The sequence below is a fragment of the Oncorhynchus masou genome, unplaced genomic scaffold, assembly GCF_036934945.1.
Source record: "Oncorhynchus masou masou isolate Uvic2021 unplaced genomic scaffold, UVic_Omas_1.1 unplaced_scaffold_2916, whole genome shotgun sequence".
Classification (NCBI taxonomy): Eukaryota; Metazoa; Chordata; class Actinopteri; order Salmoniformes; family Salmonidae; genus Oncorhynchus; species Oncorhynchus masou.
In genome coordinates, this window is record NW_027009337.1 from 38,803 (window position 1) to 47,827 (window position 9,025).

General features: G+C 41.8%; 1 pseudogene; it reads right to left on the minus strand.

Moving 5' to 3' along the window:
• Window positions 1-227: 227 nt before the first annotated feature.
• Window positions 228-7,563, minus strand: LOC135534009 (protein ANKUB1-like; annotated as a pseudogene).
• Between the last annotated feature and the right edge of the window lie 1,462 nt (window positions 7,564-9,025).

Genomic DNA, 9,025 nt, shown 5'->3' on the forward strand with positions numbered 1-9,025 from the left:
TGCTGATTGCCGTTCAGGATTAAAGAAGAAACGCTCCCTCTACTTTCAATGCATCTTCCACAAAAGGTGGGTAAATGCTTGAACAAAATAAAATAAAAAGTGTGTAAACAGCTTTTACATGTGTTCCCCCCCCCACCACCACTGATTATAGGAGGCTTCTTCTGACAGTATTCACACCTTTCATAAGAAACCTCCAGAGAAATATTCATATTCACCGTAGCGGTCATTTAAACTTGGACTAACCTGGCCAAGGCCAAACAGTATATGCCGTTTTCTCTGGGTGTGCGGTCGCAGTGGAGAGAAAAGGCCTCCAGTGAGGTGATGAGGATCTGGGCGGAGTTTGACGAGGCAAACACAGGTCTGAGCTTGGTGTCTCTGGAAATGGGCGGGAGCGGGACTCTGCTCCTCCATTGGTTGCTGTTCTGATTCCCACTCTCATCGTCCTCACATCCCTTCCCTCCACATCCCCTCTTCTTCCCCCTCTTCTCTCTTTCATCCCTTGTGGCCACAGGGTGGAGCTTCGGTAGTTGAAGAGGTTTATCCTGGGATGCCAGGGCGCGGAGCGGGCAGGATACATGAGATGGGCAGTTGATGGGGATCAAACGTCGAGAGGCTGTGGACATCACCCTGATACCCGCCTTGGCCTCACTCCTCCTGGGCTTGGAGGACATCTTGGGGAGGGTGAAGCCGTCCACCAGGACCGTGTCGCCCACCCTGGTCCTGAACGGAGCCCTGTTGAGGCCCATGCAGTGACTGGATGCTGCCCTCCTCTGCCCCAGCCTCACCCAGCCCTTTATCTGGAGGTATGTCCGCATGGGCAGGGCCATACCTGGGAGGACCAACACAGAGCACAGCTTGGTGGCCAGGTGACGCACACACTCCCTGTGGCCGTACTGGAGGGCGATCCTCAGGGGGTCACGACCCTGGGGATCCCGACAGGCAAGGGTCAGAACGCTGCTGGCGATAAAGAGTTTGAGGATGGTGAGCTGCCCGCGCTCGATGGAGGCGACAGCGGGACACTTGGCGACGTCGGGGTGGCCGTCTGGTGACACCACTCACGGTAAGGGTGAACCCCCACCGACTAAATGACACGCACCCCCCTCTCCAGCAGCCAGCCGGCCAGGTCCAGGTGGCCAAGAGAAGCAGCGATGTAGAGTGCCACCCGGAGCTGGAACCTGGAATAATACAGAATCAATGTATTTATAACACGTTTCAAGTTTTTTTCGTCAAGTTCACAAGATACAGTGGGTTATAAAACAGAACAGTAAAATGCTTACTTGCAAGCTCTTTCCCACAATGCAGTATTAAATATCATGGTAAGAGAAAAATGAAGGAAAAAAACACGAGAATATAAGCTATATACAGGGTCAGTACTATCATTGTAAGCTATATACAGGGTCAGTACCATCATTGTAAGCTATATAAAGGTTCAGTACTATCATTGTAAGCTATATACAGGGTCAGTACTATCATTGTAAGCTATATAAAGGGTCAGTACTATCATTGTAAGCTATATACAGTGTCAGTACTATCATTGTAAGCTATATAAAGGGTCAGTACTATCATTGTAAGCTATATACAGGGTCACTACTATCATTGTAAGCTATATACAGGGTCAGTACTATCATTGTAAGCTATATACAGGGTCAGTACTATCATTGTAAGCTATATAAAGGGTCAGTACTATCATTGTAAGCTATATACAGGGTCAGTACTATCATTGTAAGCTATATAAAGGTTCAGTACCATCATTGTAAGCTATATAAAGATTCAGTACCATCATTGTAAGCTATATAAAGGTTCAGTACCATCATTGTAAGCTATATACAGGGTCAGTACTATCATTGTAAGCTATATAAAGGGTCAGTACTATCATTGTAAGCTATATACAGGGTCAGTACTATCATTGTAAGCTATATACAGGGTCAGTACTATCATTGTAAGCTATATAAAGGGTCAGTACTATCATTGTAAGCTATATACAGGGTCAGTACCATCATTGTAAGCTATATAAAGGTTCAGTACTATCATTGTAAGCTATATACAGGGTCAGTACTATCATTGGCTATATAAAGGGTCAGTACTATCATTGTAAGCTATATACAGGGTCAGTACTATCATTGTAAGCTATATAAAGGGTCAGTACTATCATTGTAAGCTATATACAGGGTCACTACTATCATTGTAAGCTATATACAGGGTCAGTACTATCATTGTAAGCTATATACAGGTTCAGTACCATCATTGTAAGCTATATACAGGGTCAGTACTATCATTGTAAGCTATATAAAGGGTCAGTACTATCATTGTAAGCTATATACAGGGTCAGTACTATCATTGTAAGCTATATACAGGGTCAGTGGGTCCTGTGTGGCTCAGTCGGTAGAGCATGGCGCTTGCAACGCCAAGCGTGTGGGTTCGATTCCCGCTGGGACCACCCATATGTAAAAGTAGTGGCCCCAGCCGACTTGTAAGTCGCTTTGGACAGAAGCGTCTGCTAAATGGGATATATTATTATTATTATTATTATATATACAGGGTCAGTACTATCATTGTAAGCTATATACAGGGTCAGTGCTATCATTGTAAGCTATATACAGGGTCAGTACTATCATTGTAAGCTATATACAGGGTCAGTACTATCATTGTAAGCTATATAAAGGGTCAGTACTATCATTGTAAGCTATATACAGGGTCACTACTATCATTGTAAGCTATATAAAGGGTCAGTACTATCATTGTAAGCTATATACAGGGTCACTACTATCATTGTAAGCTATATACAGGGTCAGTACTATCATTGTAAGATATACAGGTTCAGTACCATCATTGTAAGCTATATACAGGGTCAGTACTATCATTGTAAGCTATATAAAGGGTCAGTACTATCATTGTAAGCTATATACAGGGTCAAAACTATCATTGTAAGCTATATACAGCAGTGGGTCCTGTGTGGCTCAGTCGGTAGAGCATGGCGCTTGCAACGCCAAGCGTCGTGGGTTCGATTCCCGCTGGGACCACCCATATGTAAAAGTAGTGGCCCCAGCCGACTTGTAAGTCGCTTTGGACAGAAGCGTCTGCTAAATGCGTCTGCTAAATGGGATATATTATTATTATATATACAGGGTCAGTACTATCATTGTAAGCTATATACAGGGTCAGTACTATCATTGTAAGCTATATAAAAGGTTCAGTACCATTATTGTAAGCTATATAAAGATTCAGTACCATCATTGTAAGCTATATAAAGGTTCAGTACTATCATTGTAAGCTATATAAAGGTTCAGTACCATCATTGTAAGCTATATAAAGGGTCAGTACTATCATTGTAAGCTATATACAGGGTCAGTACTATCATTGTAAGCTATATACAGGGTCAGTACTATCATTGTAAGCTATATAAAGGGTCAGTACTATCATTGTAAGCTATATACAGGGTCAGTACCATCATTGTAAGCTATATAAAGGTTCAGTACTATCATTGTAAGCTATATACAGGGTCAGTACTATCATTGTAAGCTATATAAAGGGTCAGTACTATCATTGTAAGCTATATACAGGGTCAGTACTATCATTGTAAGCTATATAAAGGGTCAGTACTATCATTGTAAGCTATATACAGGGTCACTACTATCATTGTAAGCTATATAAAGGTTCAGTACCATCATTGTAAGCTATATACAGGGTCAGTACTATCATTGTAAGCTATATAAAGGGTCAGTACTATCATTGTAAGCTATATACAGGGTCAGTACTATCATTGTAAGCTATATACAGGGTCAGTACTATCATTGTAAGCTATATAAAGGGTCAGTACTATCATTGTAAGCTATATACAGGGTCAGTACCATCATTGTAAGCTATATAAAGGTTCAGTACTATCATTGTAAGCTATATACAGGGTCAGTACTATCATTGTAAGCTATATAAAGGGTCAGTACTATCATTGTAAGCTATATACAGGGTCAGTACTATCATTGTAAGCTATATAAAGGGTCAGTACTATCATTGTAAGCTATATACAGGGTCACTACTATCATTGTAAGCTATATACAGGGTCAGTACTATCATTGTAAGCTATATAAAGGGTCAGTACTATCATTGTAAGCTATATAAAGGGTCAGTACTATCATTGTAAGCTATATACAGGGTCAGTACTATCATTGTAAGCTATATAAAGGGTCAGTACTATCATTGTAAGCTATATACAGGGTCAGTACTATCATTGTAAGCTATATAAAGGTTCAGTACCATCATTGTAAGCTATATAAAGGTTCAGTACTATCATTGTAAGCTATATAAAGGTTCAGTACCATCATTGTAAGCTATATACAGGGTCAGTACCATCATTGTAAGCTATATAAAGGCTCAGTACCATCACTGTTGATAGTAAGTCTATCATACAGTTCAGTGTGTAGATGTGTATTCTGACCTCATCACAGGTCTCTCCCTAGACAGGTGTCGTTGGACGGTCAGTCTGTGTCCCAGGAAGCAGCCTCTGAGGAACTCCGCCCACCCATCCCAGGTGTCCAACCGTAGAGTAGCCCCTGGGAGACAGAGACACATGCAGGTTGTCCTCCTGGTTGCCATGAACCAAGAATGTGTTCCATACAGTCCATTTGTCTCTGTGTTACATACATAAGGTGTTGAGCCAGAGGACCATTGATCTACTGCACAAGGAAGGCCATACCCAGGTCAATGGCGTAGTCGTGCAGCCGGTTGCAGTCGTAGAGTTGCAGGCCGGTGGGAGAGCTCAGTCTGAAGGAGCTGACGGGAAGCCCACACTGCTGGGGCACCAGGGTCATGAGCCTGGCCACAGACGTACTCAGGAGAAACACAGTGCCCAAGACTGAGAGGGTCTCCCCCGTCACGGCACTGAACACACGCACCACCGGCTCCCGCTGAAGTATAAGACCATGGACATACAGTAAATTCACTTGTTTTACATAAATACCTTTGTTGTGTTTATACACCGAGTAAACAAAACATTATGAACACCTGTTCCTTCCATGACAAAGACTGACCAGGTGAATCCAGGTGAAAGCTATGATCCCTTAATGATGTCACTTGTTAAATCCACTTCAGTGTAGATGAAGGGGAGCGGACAGGTTAAAGAAGGATTTTTAAGCCTTGAGACAATTGAGGCATAGATTGTGTATGTGTGCCATTCAGAGGGTGAATGGGCAAGACAAAATATTTAAGTGCCTTTGAACGGGGTAGTAGATGCCAGGTGCACCGGTTTGTGTCAAGAACTGCAATGCTGCTGTTTTTTTACACTCAACAGTTTCCTGTGTGTATCATGAATGGTCCACCACCCAAAGAACATCCAGCCAACTTGGCACAACTGTTGGAAGCATTGGAGTCAACATGGGCCAGCATCCCTGGGGAACGCTTTCAAACACCTTGTAGAGTCCATGCCCCAACGAATTGAGGCTGTTCTGATGGCAAAAGGCGGGTGCAACAATATTAGGAAGGTGTTTCTAATGTTTGGTACACTCAGTATATATAAGTTAGGAGTCATATAATTACAGGGGTAAGATGAAGTGGCTCCTTTGCACTGATCTTAGGTCTGGTTTGTGTTTTTACTGCTAATGGTAAAGGTTAGGATTTGGTGAGTGTAAACTGATCCTAGATCTGTGCCCAAGGGCAATGTCTATCCAGAGACAAATCAAAGGTCCATGCTATTTAAACTTATAATCTACCACCATCTCGTGGCTCAAATTTGTAACAACATTTTCTAATTCATGTGCTGTACTGAGTTTTGTTCTATCACATTGAACACTAATCTGGGTGCAGATTAAATTGAAAACTAATCAGAAATATTATGAATATGTATTTCAATGAACCCAAAGGGCCTTTCTCCTACTATACGGCCTGCTGTGCTCTACTGTACTCTGTCTGCTGTACTCTGCTGTGCTCTACTGTACTCTGCTGTGCTCTACTGTACTATACACCACTGGGTATGCAGACTCTTCAGATACTGTTAGCGAACACCAGACTGAGGTCGAGGCGATTACATGGGGAAAAGGTTTATGACTGTAAGGGTGTTTGGTACAAAGGCAACACTACATCGGGCCACATTTCAGCTCTATCCCAGGTCAACCATACAATACTATAGATGTCCACTCTAGTCAACCAGCAAGAAGGAGAGACAGACAGAAGGTCTGGCTTTGACTACGTCAATTATGGGAAGTCTAAGTAAGGAGTAAGGAACACAAATAAACATTATTCTGATGGTTAAATATGTACTTCGATACATAACCACTCTCCTCTATTAGCAAATCTTCCACAGAACTTTGTGGAACAGAGTGAGTTCTGTCCCTGTCTGGCTCTGGACATGTACCCAGGGACCTCTGTACAACACTTCACAATCACGAAGCAGTGTTCTTAATAACCAATCACTCTACCATAACCATGGTCTCAGTATAAAGCAGTGTTCTTACTAACCAATCACTCTACCATAACCATGGTCTTGGTTGAGCAAGGGCAATATTACTTGCAGTCTCAAGCAGGGTGACCTCAACATACTATATATCACCATACTATATACCACCACACTATACAGTGGGGCAAAAAAGTATTTAGTCAGCCACCAATTGTGCAAGTTCTCCCACTTAAAAAGATGAGAGAGGCCTGTAATTTTCATCATAGGTACACTTCAACTATGACAGACAAAATGACAAAAAATCCAGAAAAATCACATTGTAGGATTTTTAATGAATTTATTTGCAAATTATGGTGGAAAATAAGTATTTGGTCACCTACAAACAAGCAAGATTTCTGGCTCTCACAGACCTGTAACTTCATCTTTAAGAGGCTCCTCTGTCCTCCACTCGTTACCTGTATTTATGGCACCTGTTTGAATTAACTAAATCACCTAATCATACTATATAACCATACTATATAATCATACTATATAACCACACTATATAACCATACTATATCACTATACTATATATCACCACAATCTATATCACCATAATATATATATAATCATACTATATAACCATACTATATCACCACACTCTATATCACCATAATATATATAATCATACTATATAACCATACTATATAACCATACTATATATCACCACACTCTATATCACCATAATATATATAATCATACTATATAACCATACTATATAACCATACTATACATCACAACACTATAAATCACCATACTATATATCACCACACTATAAATCACCATACCATATATCACCACACTATATCTGAAACACTTTATGTTAATGATAGTATGAAGCTGTTTCAAGCAATAGCCAGCTCACTTTGATATGCATTTTCAAGCACGGGTAGAAACAGCTAGGTGTTCGGCTGGTACCTTCAGCAGGCAGCAGATGGCACTGCTAGGGGTGATGCCAACGTCTGTCAGGACCCAGCTGTCCCGAAGGATGGCACCAGCATAGCTCAGCTCCAGGAAGTGCCTCACCTGCTTGTCGTCTGACAGTTGCACGTGGAAGTAATCCTGCCAGAGGAAGAAGATTGGAAACACAAGGAGCCGTAATTGAGTGTCCCATACAATCAGAGTGAGAGGGCTCAACACTGATGGAGCCGTAATGGAGGGTGTCCCACACAGACACCCATTATGGAGGGTGTTCCACCCAGACAGATGTCAATGTTTACCATTCAATAATTGTAAAAGTGTCCAATTGTGTACAATTAAGAAATAAGGCCCAAGGAGGTGTGGTATATGGCCAATATACCACGGCCAAGGGCTGTTCTTAGGCACAACGCAACGCGGAGGTATATTGGCCATATACCACAAACCCCCAAGGTGACTTATTTCTTTTTTTTCCAATTTAGTGGTATCCAATTGGTAGTTACAGTCTTGTCCCATTGCTACAACTCCCATATGGACTTGGGAGAGGCGAGAGCCAAGAGCCGTGCGTCCTACAAAACACAACCCAGCCAAGCCAAGCCACACTGCTTCACGACACCACTAGAAACCAAAAGGTTGCAAGTTCAAATCCCTGAACTGACAAGGTACAAATCTGTCATTCTGCCCCTGAACAGGCAGTTAACCCACTGTTCCTAGGCCGTTAATGAAAATAAGAATTTGTTCTAAACTGACTTGCCTTGTAAAATAAAAATTTGAAGCAGAGCTTAATTTGTCAATTGGGAGGTGCCAGAACAAAGAGTGGGTGCTGGAGGGGGAGTTCTGTGGTACCAGAACTCATGAGAAAAAATATCACCTATTATAATAGAGCATTGAACGCATATCATCACATTTGGGTAGAGCCACTTATAGAAGGTGCACATGGAACAGATGTATATGTACTCTCCATGCGTTGTGTTTTCTCAATATAAATAACTTCGGCCAGTGGTCCCAGTTGAGCATTTATTTCTGTTGTTAAATGGGAAACAGCACGTTAGTTGTGCAGGGCTTAACGGTATTGATGGCTGTCGATGGCAAAATCTGTAGCATGAAGACAACTGTGTTAGCAGTGGCTTATGTGACCATTACATCGGTGTATGCTAGCTAACACACTTATTTACAGCAATCATATGCCAAAGCACATCCCAGAAAGCCCGTAATTCCCTAACAGGTACCATATACCCACACATGTATAAATCAGTAACGTACAGCAAACGTGTACACATTTTAAAATATAAAACAGTATTCATAACCTGACCTACCCTTTGCATCACATTTTCATACTGGGGAGACCTGACGTTCGCGATCTCCCCCTATCTGCAAGCGGGGCCAATCACAACACACCTTATTGTCATCAGAGTTGAACTAACCAATAAAAATGCTTGAACATTAAATACACATTTCTTTTGAGGCAAGTGGAAACATAACCAACCCTGTTACACACACATGGGGAACAGTTTTAGTAGCCAAGGGTCCGGGAAAGTGTTGGCCTTTTTAAAACCGCATTTCGTGCAATTCTACATATTTTTACATGACTGGAGACTTTGGCATCATCTTTTTTTAATCCGCACAAATGATCGAAATGGCAGGCTACTTTGACACTAACATACTTAGTATCTGAGATCAATA